The sequence below is a fragment of the Diceros bicornis genome, chromosome 36 (assembly GCF_020826845.1).
Source record: "Diceros bicornis minor isolate mBicDic1 chromosome 36, mDicBic1.mat.cur, whole genome shotgun sequence".
NCBI classification, from domain to species: Eukaryota; Metazoa; Chordata; class Mammalia; order Perissodactyla; family Rhinocerotidae; genus Diceros; species Diceros bicornis.
In genome coordinates this window covers 5,137,497-5,163,886 of record NC_080775.1, presented here as the reverse complement: position 1 = coordinate 5,163,886, position 26,390 = coordinate 5,137,497, and the positions used below count along the sequence as shown (strand labels likewise).

The 26,390-nt window shown below is 38.6% G+C and overlaps 1 pseudogene; it reads left to right on the top strand.

Annotated features, from left to right (window-relative positions):
- The first annotated feature begins 6,386 nt into the window (after positions 1–6,386).
- On the top strand, positions 6,387–26,187 carry LOC131398881 (aldo-keto reductase family 1 member C15-like; annotated as a pseudogene).
- Positions 26,188–26,390: the final 203 nt, after the last annotated feature.

The window sequence follows — 26,390 nt, the reverse complement described above, 5'->3', positions numbered from 1 at the left end:
CATGGAGGCCTTTGTCCTGACTTCTACCAGAAGCCATGTGTGTGGATAGAGAGGCGGGAAATGTCTCAATGTTGGTGATCCGACACGTCTGTATGAGTTCCATCTGTACTGCTTAACAACTCAGTCACTAAGAGTTAAGTACATAGGTCAGGAAGGAAAGACACTCAATTTTTGTCACTTGCTGGAAAAATTAAAGATTTTTCCCCCTAAAGTCTCTTACCTGCTCCACTCTGTTTTGTATATTTTCTTTCCTTCTGACAAATTAGAGCCAAAAACTGATTTGCACAGTTTGAGTCGTGGGAGCGTAGAATGGGATACAATAACAGCAGTGTCACGGACATTTCTGGAGTGGGGTGGGTAGAGTTTTCAGTCTCTAGGGAAGTATTAGTTAGCTGGCATTTATCAGTAAGTGTTCCTTTAGCCCTTTGAGGAATAGGAGGACACACTGCATGTGGTCTGGAATGTGAGGCACATATTGCAAGGATGACCAGCAATGCATAGGCTCACTTTCAGCAGCTCAGGGGATCATTGCTCCAGGAAATCTCAGAATGAGGCATCTCTGTGGCAGAGTTAGTCCAGGAGGTTAGAGAGGAGACAGCCTGGAAGGATGATTAGGACTCAGACATACAGAAGGTTTAAGAGGATGGAGTTGAGCACATATTTGTTTGGGAAACTTTGGGAAATGTCTGTTTGCTACTTCTCTCCTGCACATCAAAAAAAAAAAAAGTTTCCACAGTAATTTACCAAAGGGACAGAGCTGAGGGTCAGGACTAGACTGCCACCTGCGCCCAGGAAACAACAATGAGCTTACAGGGCTGTAGCTGGGCAGGAATTCAAAGAAACAACTGACTGATCAAATCACCCTGAGCATTAACTCCATGTTTATCGTATTTTCTCAAGTTCAAAAACATATTAATTTCGTATACTTGATCCTTTTAAAATGTTTCAAACACAAATCAAGACACACTTATAAATACAAAACACAAAATATTCCTCAACCATTAAATAGTTTCTATAAAGCCAGTATAATATGGTGAATACATTTAGTAGTTCCATTTATCCTAAATTTTCAAATGCCATGTGGAGATACATGCAAGCCAAATTGCCAAATGCTTACAACATTTGTTAACTTTTAGGAACATTTTTTATAAAAAATATACAATTATTTTCTACAATTTCTAGGTGTACAAACTCAAAGATGTAATTATATGCAACCTAATTTTGATCTCTGACCACGTTTTTAACATTTGAGACAACTATGGAACAAATAGGCACAATCAAAGATCTTTGAGACTAACAGTTGTTCAGAACCTGGGTACACTTTCTAACACCTATACCTGCTGCTATTGCTTCCTTTCATGACCCCATTCATCTGTCTTAACCACTGGGCTTTCTAAAGCCATACTCTTCATTTGGGACCAAACCAAAAAGCTATGCAAACCATAGTCATTCCTCAAATGATTCATCCTTTAAATTAGAGTATGTCTTATATGTTCTCAGATTTTAGTACACATTTGTATGACTGTAGCATAACCTTATGTTATTATTATTTTGTGTGTGTGTGTGAGGAAGATCGGCCCTGAGCTAACATCAGGGCTAATCCCCCTCTTTTTGCTGAGGAACACCAGCTCTGAGCTATTGCCAATCCTCCTAATTTTTTTTTCCCCCAAGGCCCAGTAGATAGTTGTATGTCATAGTTGCACATCCTTCTAGTATGTGAGATGCAGCCTCAGCATGGCCGGATAAGCGGTGCATCGGTACACGCCGGGATCCGAACTCGGGCCACCAGTAGTGGAGCGTGGCACTTAACTGGTAAGCCACAGGGCCAGCCATAACCTTATGTTATTAAGACATGGTGAACAATTATTGGGATTGACCCTTTTTGGTAGACTGCAATTGTACCCCTTTTATTTTTTATATTGGCACCTTGGACATATTTTTAGTCAATTTATTAAAATTTATCTTAAAGTGTTGCTCCTTTGAGAGGATCAGTGTATATGACAAAGGTAGGCAAGTAAACCCCATAGGTCTGCTTCAGGCTGGATAAAGATAAAGAGAAGATGTGACAGCTCAAGAATCTATACTGTCTAATTCAGAACTGTTCATAAAAGAGTGCCAAATTTTAATAATATTGTAAAAACTAAACTACTGGTTTATGGTCACATAGGTAAAGAACTTGGAAGTCAACAATTCCTTCCTCATAATAAGACAAGAAACTAAAAAATCAACAACTCTCCTTAGATCCGTTAGAAAATTGAAGTCACAGGCAAATTTCAGACTCAAAAGTTGGAGAGACATTTTCATACAGAGAATCAGGACTTAACAGGAGCAGGAGAACAATGAAGTGAGTAGACTGACATTACTCAATTTCAAGGCTTACTAGAAAGCTACAGCAATCAAGACAGTGTGGTACCAGTGAAAGTACAGACAAGTTTATCAATTGAACAGATTAGGGAGCCCAGTAATGGAGCCACACAAATAAAGTTAACTCATCTTTGATAAAAGGCAATCCGATGGAGAAAGAATAGTCTTTTCAACAAATGGTGCTGCAACAACTAGAAATCCATATGCAAAAAAGTGAATCTAGACTCAGACCTTGTACCTTTCACAAAAGTTAACTCAAAATGACTTATAGACCTAAGTGTAAAATGTAAAACTATAGAACTCTACAACATAACATAGGTGAAAATCTAGATGACCTTGGGCATGATGATGAAGTTTTAGACACAACATCAAATGTCCAACCCATCTAAGAAAAATATTGTAAGGTTTTATTAAAATAAGAAAACAATTCTTCACTCTGAAATATACTATAAAGAGAATGAAAGGACAAGCCACAGACTGAGAAAAAATATTTGCAAAACTATGTCTAATAAAGAGATCAGTATCCAAAATATGCAAGGAACTCTTAAAACTCTATAGTAAGAAAACAAACAAACAAAAAAACAATTTAAAAATAAGCAAAAGATCTGAACAGACACTTCATTAAAGAAGATATACAGATGGCAAATAAGCATATGAAAAGTTTCTCAACATCATTTGTCATTAAAGAATTGCAAATTTTAAAAAATGAGATAGCATTGCACATCTATTAGAATGACTAAATCCAAAACAGTGAAAACAACAAATGCTGGGAAGGATGTGGAGCAACATGAACTCCCTCTCATTACTGGTGGGAATGAAAAATAATAGAGCTACTTTTGATTATAGTTTCATTGTTTCTTACAAAATGAAATATATTTTTACCGTGTGATTCAGCACTCCCTGGCATTTACTCAAATAAGTAGGAAATTTATATCCACACAAAAACCTTAACATTGATATTTGCAACAACACTTAATAATTGCCCAGTTATGTATAGAGGTTCATTGCACATAGAATGTATACTGTATCCATACAATATAAACTTATTCAGTGATAAGAGGAAATAAATGATCAAGCCATGGAAAGACATGGAGGAAACTTCAGTGCATATTACTAAGTGCATAAAGCCAATCCAAAAAGGCTATATACTGCATGATTCCAACTGTAAGACATTCTCTAAAAGGAAAACTATGGATACAATAAAAAAGATAAGGATTCCAGGCATTTGGATGAAGAAAGCGGGGAAGAGTGGATAAGTGGAGCACAGAGCTTTTTTAGGGTAATGAGATTATTCTATACATAGCCAGTAATGGTGAATACATGTGAATACATATTTTTCAATATTCATAGAGCTGTACAACACAGAGTGAACTCTAATGTAAACCATGGGCATTAGGTAATTATACTACATAAATATTGCCTCATCAGTTGTCACAAATGTCTCATAGCAATACAAGATGCTAATAATACTGAAAACTGGGTGGAGGGGGGAGTGTAGGAAGGAGAGACTCTCTGGGATATCTCCGTACCTTATGTGCAATTTTTCTGTAAATCCAAAACGACTCTAAAAGGTAAAATATATTCAAAAAATAAAAAAATGTAAGTTCCAATTTTTATTCCTTCTAACAGTTTATTCCCATTAGTTAAAAAAGTTTTTAGCAACTGCTAAGAATCAGATTTTGTGACTGTCTCATGACACAACCGATAAAGGATCTGATATACATGTAGTCAAGATGTCAGTATTTCTGATAGGTCTGAGGTCTGTGAAGGTGAACTGGGCAGGAGATGAGGTCATTCTCTGGCAATCACCGACATCTTAATGCTTAATCACATGAGATCACATGGTGTTGCTTTGGAGCAACTGGTTTGCAAGGGGGTAATTCCTTCATAAGTGAAGTGGAATCAGACCTCAAGCAACCATCCACCTCCATCAGTTGACCTGCTTATCTCTGCAGCTTTGTGACAGGCTAGACATTTTCTGCCTGCACAGCACTTAGAGATGCCAAAATTCTTTCATAATCTGCCCAGCAACATAATGATTTGATTCCCTACTGACTTTCAGTAGCATAGAGGTAAAGAGCAAATATTCCATGGGCCTATAGGAAAGTTCAGAGATGAAGCTTGAGACAGTGTGGTCTGTGAAGGGCTGGTATGTCCAAAGTAGATGGCAAGAACACACTTGTAGTCGTATAACTGAACCAACTGGACGAGGTTCCTAGATTGATGATAATTTCTGCATTGTATTCCCTGGAGTTGAAGCTGTCAAAAGTAGTGCTTGCCAGGAGAAGCCCATGGAAATTGCAGCTCCAAACAGAAAGGGGTTGATAAATCATAGAAACCCTTACAGAGATTCAGCTAAGAAAATCCATGTGAGGCCAAAGAGTTATACTAATATTGGTCTATTTGGCATCAATGTCAGGAAACTTCACATTCAGAAGAGAGAGTGCAATCATCCTGAATTCTAACCTAAAACCTCAAAGCACCAGAGTTACCACAATATCCCAAGACATGCAGAAAAAAGACCGTTTCTCATATCTAAAATAACAAAACAAAGAAGGAATTCTTACACCGTGAAAAAGAACCAACAGAACCAACAAATAGCAAAAATAGCACACAAGAAGAAATAAAAATAATGGAGACATTTGAACCGGAAATTAAAATTATTTAATTTAGCACTCTCAAAAGAATTAAGAAGGGACAAGCTTTTATGAGAGGACAGGAAACTAACTAAGTAAGAAAAGACAGATGAGAGAAAGAACTAATTGGAAGTCTTATGAAAAATAATTTATTTGAATAAGAAAAGAAAAACCTCAATTGATGGGATAAATAGGAGACTAGATAAAACAGTTATAAATTTTTATTTAAAGCAATGATTGTTTTTGGAACTTACTTGATTTCTCTGTATCTACCAAGGCCAATGACAAGAGTATATTCTGATGACTTCCGTGTAAAAGAGGTCAATCAGTGCTTTTTTTCCCATTAAAAATTATTTTGCTTCTGTAGTTTTCTGGTATCTGCATTCAATTTTACAAACTGAATATTTGTAAGTGATATTTACAAACATTTAGAGTTTACTCTTTTTTTTTTATTTTGAGGAAGATTGGCCGTGAGCTAACATTTGTTATCATCCTCTTTTTCTTTTTTTTCTCCCCAAAGCCCCAGTACCTAGTTGTATATCCTATTTGCAGGTCTTTCTATTTCTTCCATGTGAGATGCCACCTCAACATGGCTTGATGAGTGGTGAGTAGGTCCTCGTTCAGGATTCAAACCAGTGAACCCCGGGCTGCCACAGCAGAACGCACATACTTAACCACTACATCATTGGGCCAGCCCCTAGGCTTCACTTTTTTCTTGACCTTTTATGTAATTTTCAAACTTCAATTCCACTCCTTTTATGCATGTTTACCACTCTTGGCTCCTTCTTCTTCCTGACCCTCCTTCATGAGCCTCCACTTCTGCTCCATCGTAGAAAGTTGAATCAGGCCAATTAAGATTAATCCAGGAAACTCAGTGATTCAGTCACTTCAGTCTTAAAATTTGTCTCTTTCAAGAACTTCTCCATCCACAAAAATATGTGAGAAGACAACTTCATGTTGGCTCGCTCCTTCCTTTGCTGACTCTCTTGTTCAGAGCAGAAATGAATGGCAGTCCACAGGCTCTGTTTCTTTCACATTGGTCACTTTTGTCTTCCCCTCAGAACTCATGGAAAATTTCACATATCATGTTTTAACCTAGAATAAGATCAATTTGCTGGCATTACTGTTGGGACACACAAAATGGTAGCCCGTGGAATTGCATCTGCCAGAGAAAATTGTTATTCCTCTCCAGTGATGTCTGAGACAAGGTATGGAGCAACTATGCCCCCTTTTAAAGATCTCTTTGTTGGAAATGTTATAATTATTCATGATGGATATTATCATTAAAAAGTTGCTTAAAAAGTGGAGTAACCAGTAAAGCAGTCTGAGAAGGAGTGCTAATGAGGTCCAAGGGAAAGCAGAAGATGGTTCTGTCTTGGACGGCAAATGAAGGAACTGTTTCAAGGAGAAAAGTCTAATGCAACTAATCGGACAAGTAAGATGAGGACTAAAAATGGACCATTGGATTGGAATCTAATACTCAGAATGCAGCATGACCAGAATAAAGTCTAGAACAGCAAGTGGTTAGACAATAGCCCATTGCATTGAGGATGCTAAATTCCTTAGAGGGAAGCATGTAACTATTCTTTTAAGGCCAACATCGTCTTGACCCTTTTATCTTACCCACTTCTCTGTACAATCCCTTCATGGTTTCAGTTTTTAATTCTTTCCAAGTATATGTTGACATCACCCTTGTTCATACAGACAACGTAAGCTTCTCAGCGTTTTGACGTCCTCAACTCTTGGGAGTTTCTACCTGTTCCTACACTACACAAGGTCACTACTCTTTTTGACTTCTTAGAACTGCTTCATCTCTGAAATCATAACTTTGACACATTCCACCCAGCTCAATTCTTATTACTCAATGGTTTCTACTACACCTCAATCCATCAGCTTCTTGATTCATCAGGAATTGTAGTCACTGACTCTCCTTTTCCCTTTTTCATCCTTTTGGTTCTCATAGAAGTTTACATATACCACTTACATTAAGTAATAAGTTAAATCGAAATTAAATCAGACTCCGCTCACTCGCTCTACTTTTCTCCTTTAAGCAGATTGGTGCCGGGTGAGGCCTCCTGGCTTTTCCACCTCTTTGTCTTTCCTTGTGTCAATCATACAGGATAAATGTCCTTACAAAAAAGACAGTTACTCTGCTTTTATTAATGTGGACCCTTTTATCTAAAGCTGAAACCCAACTCCCGCAGGGAATCTCATTCATTTAACCATAATAAAGCCTCGGTATTCCTCTATTTTAAAAGCTCACCAAGCAGTTGTAATTGTGGCCAAGATCTGAAACGTCTAATGTAAAGACCATCAGGTTCTCACTATGATTTCAGTGGTCAAGGTGTTTCTCTTCCCATCACCCATTGTACTCCAATTGGTTTGTTTAGAGCACTCATGTTAACTCCATTGCCCTTGACATGTAATCACCTTAGGAAGCAGACTGTGACCCAATCCGACCCAGTGACACATAAGGGAACTGTGCTGAGGGGCTTCTAAGAGAGTTTCCATCGCTTCTTAAAACAGGTGTGCCCTCTCCTCCGACTGGATGTGTCCTGTTGAGATGTGTCACCTGAAATTGTGGCACTGTCTTCCCTCAGCCCAAGGGTGATGCCAAACACAGAACCAGGAAGAGCCAAGAGAATATCGGAGAACATCTGAACCTTCCATGGGAAATGCAGAGTTGGCCCTTCCTCTTGACTTCTTATGTGTGCAACACATTCCTGTGGGGCCTAAGCCAATTTGATACAGTTTTCGTTGACCCAGTTGTATCCTAACCAAATCAGCCATAGAAGTTAATGATTTTATCTTTACAACTCTGTGCGCTACGCATCCAGCCAGGAGTTTCACATTCTGTGGAAATTACTGTGTCATCCTCTGGGAACAGGAACCCTAGTGGATTCTAAGGTTTTCATGATACTGTTGAGATGATTTTATTAAAATGAAAAAAAATGACGCAGAAGAGTCAATGATCCCCAAAAGAGCCTCAGCTTTTCCTTCCCTCATCTTGAAGCCCCATTCAGGCCACATTTTGCTCTTCAGACAGAAAACACTCCATGACACAATAGTGATTGAAGTCGATTTTACTTCAAATTCTGTGGGTTATGAATTTCATCAAGCAATAAAATTCAAACTTCATAAATATCTCCTTAAACACCTCTGCTTCTTTCTCCAAAATTCCTCCAAGGGCAACAAAAGTGCCATCCTCCCTCCCTTCCATCCCTCACCCCATACAGCCTCTACCATACCCTGTCTTTTCCAAAGCAATACTGTCTGATATTTGGCCTGCACAGCCCTCAGCCCCCGACTCCACACTCATTAGCCTCTGTCAAGTTCAAGTGTACTCTGCCCCTCTTCCCACAGAACATTACATGACCCCATTCTACCACAGAGAATTCTAATCATTAGACAAAACTGGTGTCTTGCTAGGTACAAGTACTGCTGGCAGCAGAATCTTTTTTTTAAAAAAACTATGTCAATATACCCTTTGCTGAGCTAATATTTGCTGTTCTCTATACACTCTTAATTCTCTTGGAGGGAATTAATTACGAGAAAATCAAGAAATTACATACTGGTGGCCAGGAGCATTACTTAATTATAACTCAAGGATTCCAACATCATCTCCCTCTCCTCCAGGACTGGGAAATCCTGTGGTCTCTAGATTTACAGTATTCTTGTTCAGCCTGATTGTATAAAGTGGGATAATTTTGAATCCCCACTGATTCCATTAACCTAGACTGATCAAGCATGAGCACCTATGGATAGGCAGCTTCTCCAACGGACCTTGGGAGATTGGAGGATTCTGACTGGTCGTTGAGTTAATAGGGAAATGTCCAGCCTGGGCCCTCTATGATACATCGTCTATCCTACAAGTCAGAGCCTGCCCTAATGTCCCCAGTGGAGCAGCATACCAAGGCTCAGGCCCCTTTTGATCTTCCCACCAAGTGCCTGGGTCTCTTGAAGGCAAAAGTCGCTAAGTGTCACAGGCTTTTCCTACTGCTTCCAGTCTACACAAAACACATTTCCTTGCCACAACCCACACAACATCTCAAAATCCTATCAGTCCCTGCTTGTTCTTTTTCTGCACAAGCAGGACCAGCCCGATATGGAGGGGGTGACACTAGTTCCTGATATCCACAGTCATACTGTTTGTAATGAATCCTTCCAGATTGGGGACAAACTAGAGGGTGTAGCTCCTGACTGAGGTCCTGGCTTGCTCACAGAATCCTCAGTGGTGATGAACTTGGTTCTCCTGGTATCTCCCCAAACACAATCTCCTCCAGTCCAAGCCCACACTGGAGCCAAATCTACACACATGTCTTCTTACCTACAGGCACCAGAGTCAACTCCCTTGTTATTTCCTCCTAAATCCCCAGGTAGGCATAGGAATCTGAACTTTTATAAAATCTTGAGAGATGGGTTGAATGTGGCTATTTTGTAGACTGGTATTTGGGAAGTCCTTTTTAAAGACTTTGAGTATTTTACGTTTTTTCTTTTAAAACATCCGCTAATGTCTACTAGGCATGTTTTATAAGGCTTTCCCTGCCTCTTCCTTTTAAGTAATTTAATATCCTTGATACATTTGGCTATTGGCTGACGATTTCCTGTTCTAATTTTGCCCCAGTTACACTCCATTCTGAGTATTAATTTCTGAATAAACAAAGGAAGGAATCACTAGAAGAAGTCATAAAGTATGGGAGCAGGAAACACTCTTATGGTAAGAAAGTTCATAAGGCTGATGGAAACAAGGCGAAATAGAGTAGACTATGCCAGGAGGAGACAATAGGTGAAACCTAGGCACAACTACAGAAATTCATTCTTGATCTCAGAAGAGTTTTTCCTTGCCAAAAAGATTCAAAGAAAAAAGACACAAAAATCAGAAAGGGAAATGAGTTCTTGATACAGGGAAAAGATAATGGAATTAAGGGAGGGTGATCCTAAGGCATTTTTTTACACGTGTCCTTGGGTGCAAGAGTTAGTCTTTGTTCAAGAAATTCCAAATAAGTCATTTTGATGGAGTTTTCAACAAAATGAAGGATGAGGTATTTAACTAAAGTCCTGTAGTGGAATTAGTGTTTAGAATTTACCAGTCTACTGATTATTTTCCATCTTGTAAAGTAAGTCTGATGAAATTATCAGGGGCAAATTGACTTGGTTATTTATTTATTTTTTTTTACTTAGTAGTCAAGTATGGGTGACGCTGAAGAGAAAATTCAAACTCCCATAGCATGCATGACATTTCTGCATGCTATTCCTGTGAGATATGTGTGCAGAGACCTAAAAAAATAATAAATCAGTAAGTGGATTGATTCTAGTTTCATGTTGGAATCATTGCCCTCTGCAAGGCCAGACTCACTGATTTTGCTGTGGTGAACAGAAATGATGAATACTGGAGCCTTGTTTTCTACTCGGCTCACAGTGACAGAAAGGAAGGAAAGACAGAATCAGTTTAGCCAGCACTGTGGACAGTGACGGATCTCAACCATAGTCGTTCTGTGACACGGAATAATGGGAGCTTCAGGCCTGTGCTTGGATTTGGCACTTTTGCTTCAGATGAAGTAAGTGGAACCCAGGATACTGGAAAGTTGAATGCAAATAGCCTGAAGGGTGGTCAGCAGGCCCATGCCATCGTGCCTAGTACACTTTGGGTGATTTGGAATGACTCACTGGAGCCTCCATTTCACCATCTCTAACTTTGCACTAAGTGGGATGAGAAGCTGTTGACTCTGGGGAAGGAGGGGGCGGGAATTTTGTGTTAGATTATCATTATTATCATTTTGGTTACTTAATATATATTGAATTCTTACCATGTATTTTAAGTACTTTCCATGCATTATCTTTAATTCCTCTACAGCCCTCCTAAGTAAAATATTATTATTCTTACTTCTTACATACATAAAATCTAAGCTCAGGCTGCTCTCCCTGCACTCATCTGCTGCCTCAGTCGGAGTCACTCTGCTCTTTGTTAGAAACTCCTGATGGGCAATGGGCACTGGAGGAAAGGACAAGTAACATGACTACCTCACAGCAGCTTTTCTGTAGGTTTGTGGAGCTGGTAATGTTTGCCAAAGATTTTGCCGAAAGTTTCCATCATTGAAACTTTTTGTCATATCAGAAGTCTGTATTATTCCAAGTGTTATGTATTTAGAAAGAAAATCTTAGGAGATAAAAAGTAACGATGGAGACAGAATTGTGCTTCTCCCTAAATGTATTCTTGACACTCCAGGTGGTCTCCTGCTGTACACTTAAAGTGTCAAACTCTGGTCTCCATGAAGTAGAGGAAGATTTGGTGTTGGTTGGGAGGGTTTCACTCCTAAATGACAGAGACCAATATGCTCCATCTTGGTAGAGCTATCACATGAAATATCAATAGCTAATTCTTGTCAGACAGGGATCGTTTGTTGTCAGTGGCATAACTATCCATCGTATTCACCATTATAACTTAAGCATAGGTTATGTCTTACCTATGTTATATGCAACTTTTTTTTACAGTTGTTAACTACAGAAAAGGTTCACATAGAACCTAACAAATAGACAATGATACACAGGATCCTATAATGAAAAATCCAACTCTCTGTAGCCCTTAAATAGTAATGCCATCTGAAGGACTGTGAAAACAGATGACAATACATACATAGAATGTGATCATTCTCAGTAAAGATGAATTGCTACTCCATCCCCAGTTAGATGGAGAGTTTAACAGAATCAATTCTCCACCTAGGGACTGGCTTGTCTCATCCAGTGTACTCCATCAAGACTCAGTGTCAGTCTCTCCTGCTGCTGACAGGTCACCCATCTCCAAATATTGGTAGTTCAGACAGCCTGTTGAGAAATAGTCCATGCACTTGGCCCATGCATAGTCCTAATTCCTTCCAACATGGCTATTCCATTCATGGGCCCATTGTGTAAGTCCCGTAATGTTCAGTTATGGAGGATAAGTATCAACCAGTAGACAAGACCTCCTCTTTACCTAGTAGTGAGAGCCTCTCCTGAAGAGTCTAGTGGTCATAGAAATCCACCAGACAGAGACGTAGGTGCTCACAGTTGGAAGTTGGGGTCAATGTACACAGATATGTTGAGTGCCAAACAGATATAGGTAGAGTGACAACTGTGTCTGTCACAATAATGAGCTCCACATAATGAACTCCTTTCTCATTTAATACTCTTCACAACCCCCTGAAAATTAACAATTATTCTCCTTTTAATCCAATTGGTATACTTGATCTTTTTAAATTTTGTTCAGCTTTATTGAGGAAAATATGACAAATAAAATTCTAAGGTATTTAAAGTGTATGATATGATGATTTTATATATGTATACATTATGAAATTATACCCCCATCAAATTTAACACATCCTTATTTCATCTATTTTATTTTTTTATTTATTTTATTTGGTTTGGTGAGACCATGTAAATTCTATTCTCTTAGCCAACTTCAATTATACTACACAGTGGTATCAACTGTACTTACCATGTTTTACATTAGGTTCTCAGACCTTATTTGTTGTATAGTTGAAAGATTATATCATTGTACCAAAATCTCCCCATGTCCCACAAACCCTATGCCATGGCATCCACTTTTCTACTCTCTATTTCTATGAACTCAATCTTTTTTTTCAGATTCCATCATGCAGTATTTGTCTTTCTCTGTCTGGCTTATTTTACTTAGTATAATACCCTCCAGCTTCATCCATGATGTTGCAAATGACAGGTTTTCCTTCTTTTTCAAAGAAGAATAATATTCCATTGAATATATATATATCACATTTTCTTTATCCATTCATTCATCAATGGACTCACAGGTTGATTTCATACTTTGGTTATTGTGAACGATGCTGAAATGAACATGGGAATAGAAATATGTCTTCAAGATAAGGATTTTGTTTCCTTTGGGTAAATACCCAGATGTGGAATTGCTGGATCCTATGATAATTCTATCCACAATTTCTTGAGGCACCTCCACACTGTTTTCCTTAGTGGCTGCACCAATTTATACTCCTATCAACAATGTACAAAGGTTCCCTTTTCTCCACATCCTTGTCAGCCAGCATATGTTATCTCATTTTTTTAAATTATTTTATTGAGGTCATATTGGCTTATAACATTGTGTAATTTCAAGTGTACATAATATATATCAGTTTCTGTATAGACTGCATCATGTTCACCACCAATAGTCCAACTTTTATCTGTCACTACATATGTGTGCCCCTTTACCTCTTGCACTCTCCCCCCACACCTCTTCTTGCTGATAACCACTAATCTGTTCAACTTATCCATGTGCTTGTATCTCTTTCATGAGTGAGATCCTAAGGTGTGTCTCTTTCCCTGTCCGACTTATTTCACTTAACATAATGCCCTCAAGGTCCATCAATGTTGTTGCAAATGGCACAATTTTGTCTTCTTTTATGGCTGAGTAGTATTCCACAGTATATACATACCACTTCTTGTTTATCCATTCACCATTGATGGGCATTTGGTTTTCTTCCATGTTGTCACCTGTCTTTTTGATAAGAGCCATCCTAACAGATGTGAGGTTTTATCTTATTGTGGTTTTGCTTTTCATTTCCCTAAAGATTAGTGATATGCAGCACCTTTTCAGGTACACATTGGCCATTTGTATGTCTTCCTTAGGAGAATGTCTATTTGAGTCTTTTGCGCATTTCTAAAATGGGTTATTTATTTTTTAGCCTTTTAGTTGTATATGTTCCTTATATATTTAGGATATTAACCTTTTATCAGATATGTGGTTTGCAAATATTTTCCCCCCTCCCTTAGATGTCCATTTAATTTTGTTGATGGTTTCCTTTGCTCTGCAGAAGCTTTGTAATTTGATGCAGTACCACCTGTTTATTTTTGTATTTATTAAATTGCTTTTGGTGTCAAATCTAAAATATGATTGCCAAGACCAAAGTCAAGGAGCTTCCCTCTTCTTTTAGGAGTTTTACACAGGTCTCTTTTGTTAATGGTTAAAACCCAGGGCTTCAGTGTCTAGCACAATGTCAAGCACAAAGGAGGCACTTAATAAATGCTTGTTTCATAAATGATGGAGGAGATAACTTGGGGAAAGAAGGACAAAAAAAAAATTATGAATGACTTTAAGACCCAAGTTTGGTGGAAGCTGGATGAAAGATGGGTATTATGGACTAATTTCTAATTCTAAGCCAAATGTAGATGCTGTAATCTATATCTATATCTGTCTATATCATCTATATCTGTATCTGTTCTACATCTACATCTACATCCAAATCTATGTCTATTCTATATCTATATCTTTATCTATATCTATATTTCTCTCCACCTATATTGTTAGAAGTTTTCTCCGTCAGAAATTTCCCTGTTTGTTACTTCCTTACAACTAATTCTTTACTGACTGAGACTTGACTTTCTGTGTTCTATGGTGAAGCCCATTTCCTGAATTCATTTCAGATTAGAGGTCATATTGAAGTTTGGTCTGTACCGCCTGAGGATAAGTTTGTTACCAAGTTTGTACCATCAAACAGGGGAACAGGAGTCATGGAGCAACAGCTAGTGGAAATGCTATAAAGGAAATAAATTGTTGCTCTCTCAGTTGGGTGGATTTGCAGTCTTCCTTATTCATATTTTATATATCCCTAAGAGCAAGGCTGGAGAGGCCACCGAAGTGGCTATTGGTGTAGGTTCCTATCACATTGATGTGGCATTCTTCTATCAAAATGAGGAGGAGATTGGCAAGGCCCTGCGAGAGAAGATGATGGATGGTACTGTGCAGAGAGAGGACATAGTCCACACCAACAAGGTGCTGTTGGTGGAGTGATGAGAGGTTGCTGTCAGATGAGATATGTTACACTGAAAAAAAAAATAAAATACTTTAGGCTTAGAATTGAATAGTTTATTTATCTCTTAACATTGTGGAGGCTCATTATAAGAAAATAGAAAACAGAAAAGGCTTGCTTTGCTCTGAAATTTGTTATGGGTGGCACACAGTTGCTCAACCTCTCTGAACATCAGTCAACATTCATATGTAAAACCTGAATAATGATGCTTTTCTTTTAAATCTGTTATAGGAATTGACTGAGCCACTATGGAGTGAGTCCACTCCTTTTATCTTTCAGTAGCTTCTCTTAGGACATCCAAGTGAGGCTGACATATTATTCAGAAAAGGGATCCAAACTAGGAAATACATTGTTCTAGTCAGGATTGGGTTTACAGAAATGTGTAAAATGTTCTAAGGTGGGAAACCCTGCTTCCAATGTCAAGAGAGCTGAGGTCTCTACAGAATTATCCTATGTTTTTCAACAACAGTAATAAAATGGTCTAGGAGTGTGTGTCTCTCAGTAGAACTGTTTCCACGTATTTATTATATGGGACAGTAGGTTCCATTTCCCCCTGCCTGATATTTCTTGACTCTCCTTACAGGGATGACTTATCTAATCCTTGAAACACTTAGGTTGTTCCCCTGGGCCATTTCGGTTTTATTCAAAGTTTTCTTAGGGTCAATCAGTAAATCTCAGTATCTCATTAGGGAGCTCATTTATACTCAGTCACTTAGATGTATCCCAAGCACTTCCAATTTTTAAGAACCACCACAGTGGTTTGTTACTAACTTCTCAATCTTTTAATTATGAGGTTTAATTTGGGTCCCAAAATGTGTGAAATCATAAGTGACTTCTTACTTCTTTTTGTCACTGCAGATTTTTATTACTTTCCTTCAATCAGAATTCATTTGACCAGCCTTGGAAAGGTCACTGAAGAAACTTGGACTAGACTACACAGACCTCTTCATCGTTCATGTGCCAATCTCTATAGAGCTCAGGTTTTGCCTTCATTGTTATGCTCAAGAGTATTTAATCACTGCTGTTGCACCTCTATTCTCTCATTCGAGGTCTGTTTTCCAAGTTTTTGCTGAGAGAGCTAGGCTTTAGCATAGTGGGTACAATTGTTAAATGATTTATGATTCTCCTTGATAGCTGTGTCACATCAGCATAGAATTTCTTTTATCCTTATCCCATAGCCTTCAGAAGGATTGAAATTCAATGATCTCACTGCCTCCACCTCAAAGAGTTGAGGACACCACCTTACATTTCTAAGTGATATGCTTCTGTCTGTAGTAGTTTAGTGACTAAGGTCCTCAAGGAAGTTGAATTACAGCAGGCTGCAGAGATACAATGGGAAATTTCCACCTCTTTAGGGGAAAGGACTCTCCCATATGTATCTCTCAGTCCCAATCAAGAGTGAAGTACCATGGAATGGTCCATGTTACACAACTCCTTTGGACTTTGGTGATCCAACCTCTCATCACAGTGGGAATTCGCTGAGCATATATGGTATCCTCACTACCTCAGAATTGGGTAATCACAAAGTGGAGCTAAAACACATCTCTCTGTAGTAAAGGTAAGCCTTGTCATCCAAACCAGCCTGTGCCTGTGAAATAAAGTCAATTCCAACCGAAGGAGAATTAATTCTTAGTGCAGTTCAGGGGTGGGAGTGGATGGAGGGTGGAGGTAATTGAGGGAGAGGCACTTTGCTATTGTCCCTTAGGTCCCGGTGATCTTCCTTCCTACCATTTTTTCCCTTACATAACACACAGATGCACAGAAATGCACACAAATATATACACACAAACACTCACATTAGCCTCTTGATGGTTTTGTGACCAAATTCCTAAGACACCAGGAAAGTTATACTGTGGAAATAAAACCTCTTCTTCGTCCTCTCTCCTGGCTATATTTCAGCCTGTGGAGGAGCTTGTGGCGTCAGATGCCAGTGGGGAAATTATTTTAGATATAATGGACTTTTATGACACGAGGGAGGTAAGTACTGCCGTTAACATCCAAGATCCCCTGACTGTTAAGGTAGAAATCAATAAGATGGGGAGTCAGAAGAATGGGAACCGGCCCCAATGGTTGTCTGCCATTGGCCGTGTTGCTGCACTTCACTGTAGCATTGTTTTCTCATCTTTAAAGAAAGGGAGCTGAATGGGATGAAATCTAAGGGCTGTTTTTCATCTAAATTTATATGGTTCTAAGTAGGAACATCTTTGCCTTCTTATCAGGTTGACCCTGGGAGCCCTACAAGGGGATCATCAGAGCAAACTCAAGAGGAGTGAGAGCTCCATCCCAAGACAGATAAATAGGCCCATGGAAGGAGGGAAAGCTGTGTCTGACTAAGCAGAAGGGTGGACTGTAGGAGAGTGAAACTTGCCCTTATGTGGCCCTTCCCAACATGTTTTTCACCATTCCAGGAAAGAGGAATCACTCATACACTTTACTAGGAAAACCTGACAGTTTATTTTGCCCTTGACTTGACAGCATTTGCTAAAGAACTGTTAGATATTTAACGACAAAGAGGCATGTGGAAGGGAGCAGGGAGGTGAGGGGGAATAGAATAGCATCTTCTGTCAATTTATCAACCTGATTGTGCATATAATAGAAACAAGGATAAAAAGTTTGTGCATATAGCAATAACGGCCAATAGGAAATAATGTATTCAAGTCAGAAAACGAGTCCAGTCAAATTGTGATATATGTTATAACAGATTTCCAGTTTTTAAACATTCAATGTCAAATCAAAGGGCCAAACTACATGACAAGTTTACCACTCATTTCCCTCCTCCCCAAGCCCTGAAGAAGTGTAACGATGCAGGTTTAACCAAGTCCATCGGGGTGTCCAATTTCAATCACAAACAGCTTGAGATGATCCTGAACAAGCCAGGGCTCAAGTACAAGCCCGTCTTCAACCACATGAGCTTGGAGTCCACTGGGGTTTCTTTGCTTTCCACCCTTCACACCCTCTTCCTTAATTAACATTCACCAAGTTTCTTGCTTGAGGTCAACTGTGTAATGTTAGTTCTTTTTACTGCCACAGGAAATGCCAAAGAAGACACAGGTTGAATGGGATGGAAAGAGTATTGTTTCAATTCTTCAGAGGGTTGTTTGAGGTTCTTATGAGAAATCTTAGTGGATATGCTGAGTTGGAAGATGACAATACTGATTTACAGCTCAGAAAGGCAGTCAGGGGTAGATTTTGGAGTTGTTGCTTTATGGGTGACAATTTAACTCACATAAGTCGATTTGCTGTCCTTCGAAGTTCATAAAATGAACAGGAAAAGGGCAGGAAAGTCAGCATTTAAGGATCAGGGAAAGAGGCACTGGTTAGGAGGTTGAAGAGGAGTTTCCAGATAAGGAGAGAGACAACGAGGAGAGTGTGATGTCAGGAAATCCAAAAAGGGGATGAAAATGTTTGCAGGAGCCGTAGGGTGGATCCTGCTGAGGAGCAGACAATGCAAATTTGCATGGAAAGCATTATTGGATTTAATGATATGGACTTCATGGAAACTTCACAGGAGCAGTTACAGAGAGCAGAGAGAAAAAGCAAAGGGGTGGAAAGTGAGATAATGGAGAAATCATAAAGAAAAGAAATAACTTCTGAAGATAACACCCAATGCTGACAATTTTCAAACACTGTGACATTGTAGTTATATAGCTCTATTGTAAAACAGTTTGAAAGTTATGCAAGAAACCATTCAAATATTTATAATCTTTGTCTTAGTTTTTTCACTTCCTTTTTTTTTAGCTCACTATTTTTTTTTAATTTTTTGTTTATTGCAGTAACATTGGTTTATAACATTGTATAAATTTCAGGTGTACATCACTATACTTCTATCTCTGCATAGATTACATCATGTTAACCACCCAAATACTAATTACAACCCATCACCACACACTTGTGCCAAATTATCCCTTTTGCTCTCCTCCCTCCTCCCTTCCACTCTGGTAACCACCAATCCAATCTCTGTCTCTATGTGTTTGTTTGTTGTTGTTATTATCTACTGCTTAACGAGAGAGATCATACGGTATTTGACCTTCTCCCTCTGACTTATTACACTTTGCATAATACACTCAATGTCCATCCATATTGTCACAAATGGCTGGATTTCATCGTTTCTTATGGCTGAGTAGTATTCCATTGTGTATATATACCAAATCTTTTTTATCCATTCGTCCCTCGATGGGCACTTAGGTTGCTTCCAAGTCTTGGCTATTGTGAATAACGCTGCAATGAACACAAGGGTGCATGTATCTTTACACATTGGTGTTTTCAAATTCTTTGGATAAATACACAGCAGTGGAATAGCTGGATCATATGGCAGTTCTATCCTTGAATTTTTGAGGAATCTCCATACTGTTTCCCATAGTGGCTACACCAGTTTTCACTCCCACCAGCAGTGTATGAGAGTTCCCTTCTCTCCACATCCTCTCCAACACATTTTGTTTCCTGTCTTGTTAATTATAGCCATTCTGATGTGTGTGAGGTGATATGTCATTGTAGTTTTGATTTGCATTTCCCTGATAGTTAATGACGTTGAACATATTCTCATGTGTCTGTTGGCCATCTGTATATCTTCTTTGGAGGATGTCTGTTCAGGTCTTTTGCCCATTTTTTAATTGGGTTGTTAGTTTATTTGTTGTTGAGATGCATCAGTTCTTTACATATTTTGGAGATTAACCCCTTATCAGACGTATGGTTTGCAAATAACTTCTCCCAATTGTTAGGTTGTCTTTTAGTTTTGTTGATGGTTTCCTTTGTTGTGCAGAAATTTGGGGTTGATGTAGTCCCATTTGTTTATTTTTTCTATTGCTACTCTTGCCCGGTCAGACATAGTGCTTGAAAATATGTTGCTAAGACCTGATGTCGAAGAGTGTACTGCCTATGTTTTCTTCTAGAAGTTTCATAGTGTCAGGTCTTACATTCAAGTTTTTAATCCATTTTGAGTTAATTTTTGTGTATGGTGTATGGTAAGGTTCTACTTTCTTTTTTTTGCCTGTGGCTGTCCACTTTTCCCAACACCATTTGTTGAAGACACTTTCTTTTCTCCATTGTATGTTCTTGGCTCCTTTGTCGAAAATTAGCTGTCCATAGACATGTGGGTTTATTTCTGGGCTTTCAATGCTATTCCATTGATCTGTGTGTCTGTTGTTGTGCCAGTACCATGCGGTTTGGTTACTATAGCTTTGTAGCATATTTTGAAATCAGGGAGCATGTTACCTCCAGCTTTGTTCTTTTATCTCAGGATTCCTTTAGCTATTCGGGGTCTTTTGTTGTTCCGTATAAATCTTAGGATTCTTTGTTCTATTTCCGTGAAAATTGTTGTTGGAATTTTGATAAGGATTGCATTTAATCTATAGATTGCTTTAGGAAGTATGGACATCTTAACTATGTTAATTCTTCCAACCCAAGAGCATGGAATATCTTTCCATTTCTTTGTGTCTTCTTCAATTTCTTTCAGCAATGTTTTATAGTTTTCCATGTATAGCTCTTTCACCTCTTTGGTTAAGTTTATTTCTAGGTATTTTATTCTTTTTGTTGCAATTGTAAATGGGATTGTACTCTTAATTTCTCTTTCTGCTACTTCGTTGTGAATGTATAGAAATGCAACTGATTTTTGTATGTTGATTTTGTATCCTGCAACTTTACCATATCCGTTTATTATTTCTAAAAGATTTTTGCTGGATTCTTTAGGGTTTTCTATATATAAAATCATGTCATCTGAAATAGTGAGAGTTTCACTTCTTCCTTTCCAATTTGTATCCGTTTTATTTCTTTCTCTTGACTGATTGCTCTGGCTAGGACTTCCAATACTATGTTAAATAGGAGTTGTGAGAGTGGGCATCCTTGTCTGCTTCCTGTTCTTAGAGGAATAGCTTTCAGTTTTTCATGATGGAGGATGATATTAGCTCTGGATTTGTCATATATGGCCTTTATTATGTTGAGGTATTTTCCTTCTATACCCATTTTATTCAGAGTTTTTAGCATAAATTGATGCTGAATCTTGTCAAATGTTTTCTCTGCATCTATTGAGATAATAATGTGATTTTTATTCTTCATTTCATTAATGAGCTATATTACATTGATTGATTTGCAAATGTTGAACCATCCTTGCATACCTGGAATAAATCCCACTTGATCATGGTGTATAATCTTTTTAATGTATTATTGTATACGATTTGCTAGTATTTTGTTGAGGATTTTTCCATCGATGTTCATCAGTGATATTGGCCTGTAGTTTTCTTTTTGTGTGTTGTCCTTGTCAGGTTTTGGTATCAGAAATGTCGGCTTTGTAGAATGAGTTAGGGAGCTTCCCCCCCTCCTCAATTTTTTGGAAGAGTTTGAGAAGGATAGGTATTAAGTATCCTTTGAATGTTTGGTAGAATTCACCAGGGAAGCCATCTGGTCCTGTACTTTTATTTTTGGGGAGGTTTTTGATTACTGTTTCGATCTCCTTACTGGTGATTGGTCTATTCAAATTCTCTACTTATTCTTGATCCAGTTTTGGAAGGTTGTATCATTCTAAGAATTTATCCATTTCTTCCAGATTGTCGAATTTGTTGACATATAGCTTTTCATAGTATTCTCTTATAATCTTTTGTATTTCTGAGGTGTCTGTTGTAATTTCTCCTCTTTCATTTCCGATTTTACTTATGTGAGCCTTCTTTCTTTTTTTCTTGGTGAGTCTAACTAAAGTTTTATCAATTTTGATTATCTTTTCAAAGAAGCAGCTCTTGGTTTTATTAATTTTTTCTATTATTTTTAATCTCTATTTCATTTATTTCTGCTCTGATTTTTATTATTTCCCATCTTCTACTGATTTGGGGCTTTGTTTGTTCTTCTTCTTCCAGTTCCCTTAGGTGCATTGTTAGATTGTTTATTTGAGGTTTTTCTTGTTTGTTGAGATAGGCCTGTATTGCTATAAACTTCCCTCTTAGAACTGCTTTTGCTGTATCCCATAAATTCTGGCATGTCATATTTTCATTTTCATTTTTCTCCAAGTATTTTTTGATTTCTCCTTTGATTTCATCATTGACCCAATCTTTTTTCTGTATCATTTTGTTTAATCTGCACATATTTGTGGCTTTTCTGATTTTATTCCTATAGTTGATTTCTAGTTTCATACCATTGTGGTCAGAAAAGATGCTTGGTATTATTTCAATCTTCTTAAATTTATGTAGACTTGTTTTGTGGCCTATTATGAGATCAATCCTGCAGAATCTTCCATGTGCATTTGTAAAGAATGTGTATTCTTCGGTTTTTGGATGGTATGCTCTTTATATATCTACTGTGTCCATCTGTTCTAGTGTGTCATTTAAGGCCAATGTTTCCTTATCGATCTTCTGTTTGGATGATCTATCCGCTGGTGTAAGTGGAGTGTTAAAGTCCCCTACTATTATTGTGTTACTGTCTATTTCTCTTTTTATGTCTGTTAATACTTACTTTATATATTTAGGTGCTCCTACGGTGGGTGCGTAGATTTTTACAAGTGTTATATTGTCTTGTTGTATTGTTCCCGTGATCGTTATGCAATGCCCTTCTTTGTCTCTTTTTACAGTTTTTGTTTAAAAGTCTATTTTGTCTGATATGAGTATTGCTACCCCAGCTTTCTTTTCATTGCCATTGGTGTGGAGTATCTTTTTCCATCCCTTCACTTTCAGTTTGTGAGTGTCTTTAGGTCTGAAATGTGTCTCTTGTATGCAACATATATATGGCTCTTGTTTTTTTTATCCAATCAGCTACACTATGCCTTTTAATTGGAGCATTTACTCCATTGACGTTTAAAGCAGTTATTGATAAGTATGTACTTACTGCCATTTTTTAACTTTTTTTTTCCTCAGTGTCTTAGTACTCCTTCTCTGTTCCTTTCTTCTTCTATACAGAATTGATGGTCTCTTTAGTTTGACCTCTGTCTGAAAGCTCTAAACTTTAACAACCCTCCTCCCTCCTTTTATGTTTTTGATATCATATCTAACCTCTTTTTTCTGCATTTGTATCCATTGCCCTCTTATCACGGAAATAGATAATTTTTCCTATTTTTGGTCTTCTCTTTTCCCTTAAATCAGTCTCTTTAACATTTCGTGTAGTATTTGTTTCTTGGTGACAAACTCCTTTAATTTTTGCTTGTCTGGGAAACTTTTTATCTCTCTTTCCATTTTGAATGATAACCTTGCCAGGTAGAGCGTTCTTGGCAATAAGTTTTTTTTCCTTTTAGCACTTTTGATATATTGTGCCACTCTCTTCTAGCCTGTAAGGTTTCTGCTGAGAAGTCAGCTGATAGCCTTATGGGGTTTCCTTTGTATGTAACTTGACATTCTCTTGCGGCTTTTAGGATTCTCTCTTTATCTTTAATTCTAGACATTTTTATTATGGTTTTTCTTGGTGTGGGCCTCTTTGGGTTTATTTTGTTCGGTGCTCTCTGTCCTCCCTGTACCTAGATGTCTGTTTCCTTCCTTAGGTTAGGGAAGTTTTCATCTATTATTTCTTGAAATAGATTCTCTACCCCTTTGTCTCGCTCTTCTCCTTCTGGGACAACTATAACACAGATGTTAGTGTGCTTGATGTTGTCCCAGAGGTCCCTTAGACTGTCCTCATTCTTTTTAATTCTTTTCTCTTTTACCTGTTCACCTTGGGTGATTTCTTCTAGTTTTTCATCTAGCTCTCAGATCCATTCTTCTGTATCCTCTACTCTGCTTTTGAGTCTCTCTGGTGAATTTTTCATTTCCAGTATTGTATTCTACATTTCTGATTGGTTATTTTTTATATCTTCCATTTCTTTGTTGACATTCTCTCTGAGTTCATCTATTCTTCTACCCAGATCAGTGAGCATCCTTAACACTCTTTGTTTGAACTCTTTGTTGGGTAGGTTGCTCATTTCTGTTTCACTTAGTTCCTTTTCTGGGGTTTTGTCCTGTTCCCTTACTTGGAATGTATTCCTTTGCCTCCTCATTTTGCCTCTTTGCCTGTACATGTGTCTATGTATTAGATAGGTCATCTATGTCTCCTGCTCTTGGATAGGTGACCTTATATAAGTGATGCCTTAGGAGGGCTGCAGTGTGCTTCCCTCAGTTCTCAATGTCTCAGGAGTGACCCTTACATGGCCTATGTGTGTCCTTCTTTTGGGGCATGTTTTCTCTCCCTGTAGGCACCCAGGGAGGCTGAGTTATGTTCTTGGCCAGCTGTTCTAATACTTAGCTGCTTGTAGTTGTTGTGGGCCCTTCAGTCTCTTTATCGGGTGTGGGGAGCCGCAGCACAATTGGCTGCAATTTCTAATACCACATTTGTGTTGCAGTATTTCTTTTTCATGAGTAGACCCCCAGCGTGGCAGGTTTTTTGGCTCAGGGGTTTACAATTGCTATAATCCTCCAAACTTTAGGTCCCTTGTCAGTTCTCTGAAGGTTGCAGCTGGGTGGGGCTGGCCTCAGGTACGGGAGCACACAATTATTTCAAACACTGGAAGGTGGGGCAAACCCCCTATGTGGGTCTTTGAGAAACATAAGTCTTCTGCAGCTGACAAGCCATGCTGCCCATAGGTCCACACACACAGTCAACACAGTCCTGCCCCATGTGCATGCCCCAATCTCCTGAAGTGGAACCAGTCTCTCCATGGCCAGAGCCCCCTACACTCCACCACCGCCCCACACTCTCCAACCACCATTTGTGCATGCCCTGCCCCACTGAAATGGGCTCAGTTGCCAGGCTGCAGAGAATCCAGTCACTAATCTATGCAGGCCCACCAGTAGCCTGAGGGCTTGTTGGGTTGGGCCAGTCTCTGTGGTGGGCTGCATGCCGTGGCTGAGCTGGATTAAATTGGTGCTGTAGTGCGTGGGGCAGACCCTGGGCTAGTATGCCTCAGGGAGAACTCCAATAGTGTCTGTGTCAGCATGACCACACCAGGCCACAACAATGACCACCGCCAATGTCCCAGTCCCTGAAGAGGTCTCACCTCTCACTACAATGTACTCAGAACCTATGAGGTGAGTCTCTTTTCACCAAAGCACTGTACACCTTCCTTTCAGGTGATTTTAGGTTGCTTTCTGAAATTAGTGAGTTTGTGCGTGGGCCCTTTAAGAGCCGGTTTTAATTTCTTTGTGAACCAGTTTTTCTTTGGGTATTCCCCAATGTTTTAGTAGCAGGCAAAGTCAGATATTGTGCCACTCATCACGATAGTGCTGGGTCAACAAAATGCCTACAGCTGGGGAGCTCCCTGGCTCAGTGCCCTGCTCCTCCAGGAAGGGCTTCATACCTTTTGGCTCTCCCGGGCTGCCGAGAAGCACTGTGGCTTTTGAAGTGGCGTTTTTCCTCTCCAGAAGGGAATTTCTGCCTCTTCCTCCTCAATTAAGATTGTCATTTGTCGCAGGAGTTACTCTTATCTAGTTTTCAGTTCTCTTTCAGGGGTAATTTTTCCACAAGTAGTTGTAATTTGGCTGTGTCCACGGGAGGAGATGAGTTCAGAGTCTGCCTATGCCACCATCTTGACTTCTCTCTTCAGTTATTTCTCTTCTAAGAATTGATTTGTAGGAAATATTTCAAAATATTTTAATATATGTCCCTCTCATTATTCCTCTTCCTCTTTCTCCTTCTTCTCTCTCCCTCCTTTAATTTATTTGTTAAAACAACTAAGCCTTTCTCCTTTAACTTTTTGCGCACAATTGATGTTACTCATTGTTCTCTGTGAAGCAGTTTGACATCCTAATCAGTTTTTGTTCCCCTGTAAATTGGAGATTCCAGCTAAAGACTTGATCACATATATATCATTGTAAATTCGTGAATTTTAACAAGTATGGCATGTTCCTTTCAATGTAGCTACTATTCTTATTGGTGATCCATCTGCCACCTTTTTATTGCCTCCTCTGATGTGCTCCTGAGTCCTTTGACATGCCTCATTGTTCTTCCTATCTTCTTCACTTTCTAGAGAGTAAGATGTTCTAAGCTCAGTTTGTAGTTTTTTTGCCCACACCTGGAATCAGCCATTTTTCTAAGGAATCTTGGATTCTTTCAGTGAGAAATGGCATTTCGAGGCCACAAGCTGGTTGGATGTGTCTTTAGTCATGTTAAACACTAATAAAAATATAAGAAGGCAATTGTTTTATCATTTCTGAAAACCAATAGCATTTGAGGGTAATTCAGAAGGTGCATGGGAAAAGTACCCATCTGAAACATATAGTGCTTATATTAATATAGTATTAGATATTCTTTCAAAGGACTTTTTAAATTTACATGTTACTGGCTCATATATTCTGATATCTTTTACTCTTGGCAACTTACAGATGGAATGTCGCCCTTATCTCAACCAGAGAAAACTGCTGGAGCTTTGCAAGTCCAAGGACATTGTTGTAGTTGCCTACAGTGCCCTTAGGTCCCATAGAGACCCAAATTGGTAATGAGAATATCAGAGTGAATCTATGTCGGTAACTCTATTGGTGAAGAAACTCTTTTCTTAAATTAAGTTTTACTATTATATTATGGAAAGTTTCAATCATAAAAAGTGGACACAATAGCGTATCTATCAATACATGAAAGGATAAAGAAGATGTGGTATATATACACAGTAGAATATTACTCAGCCCCGAAAAAGATGAAATCT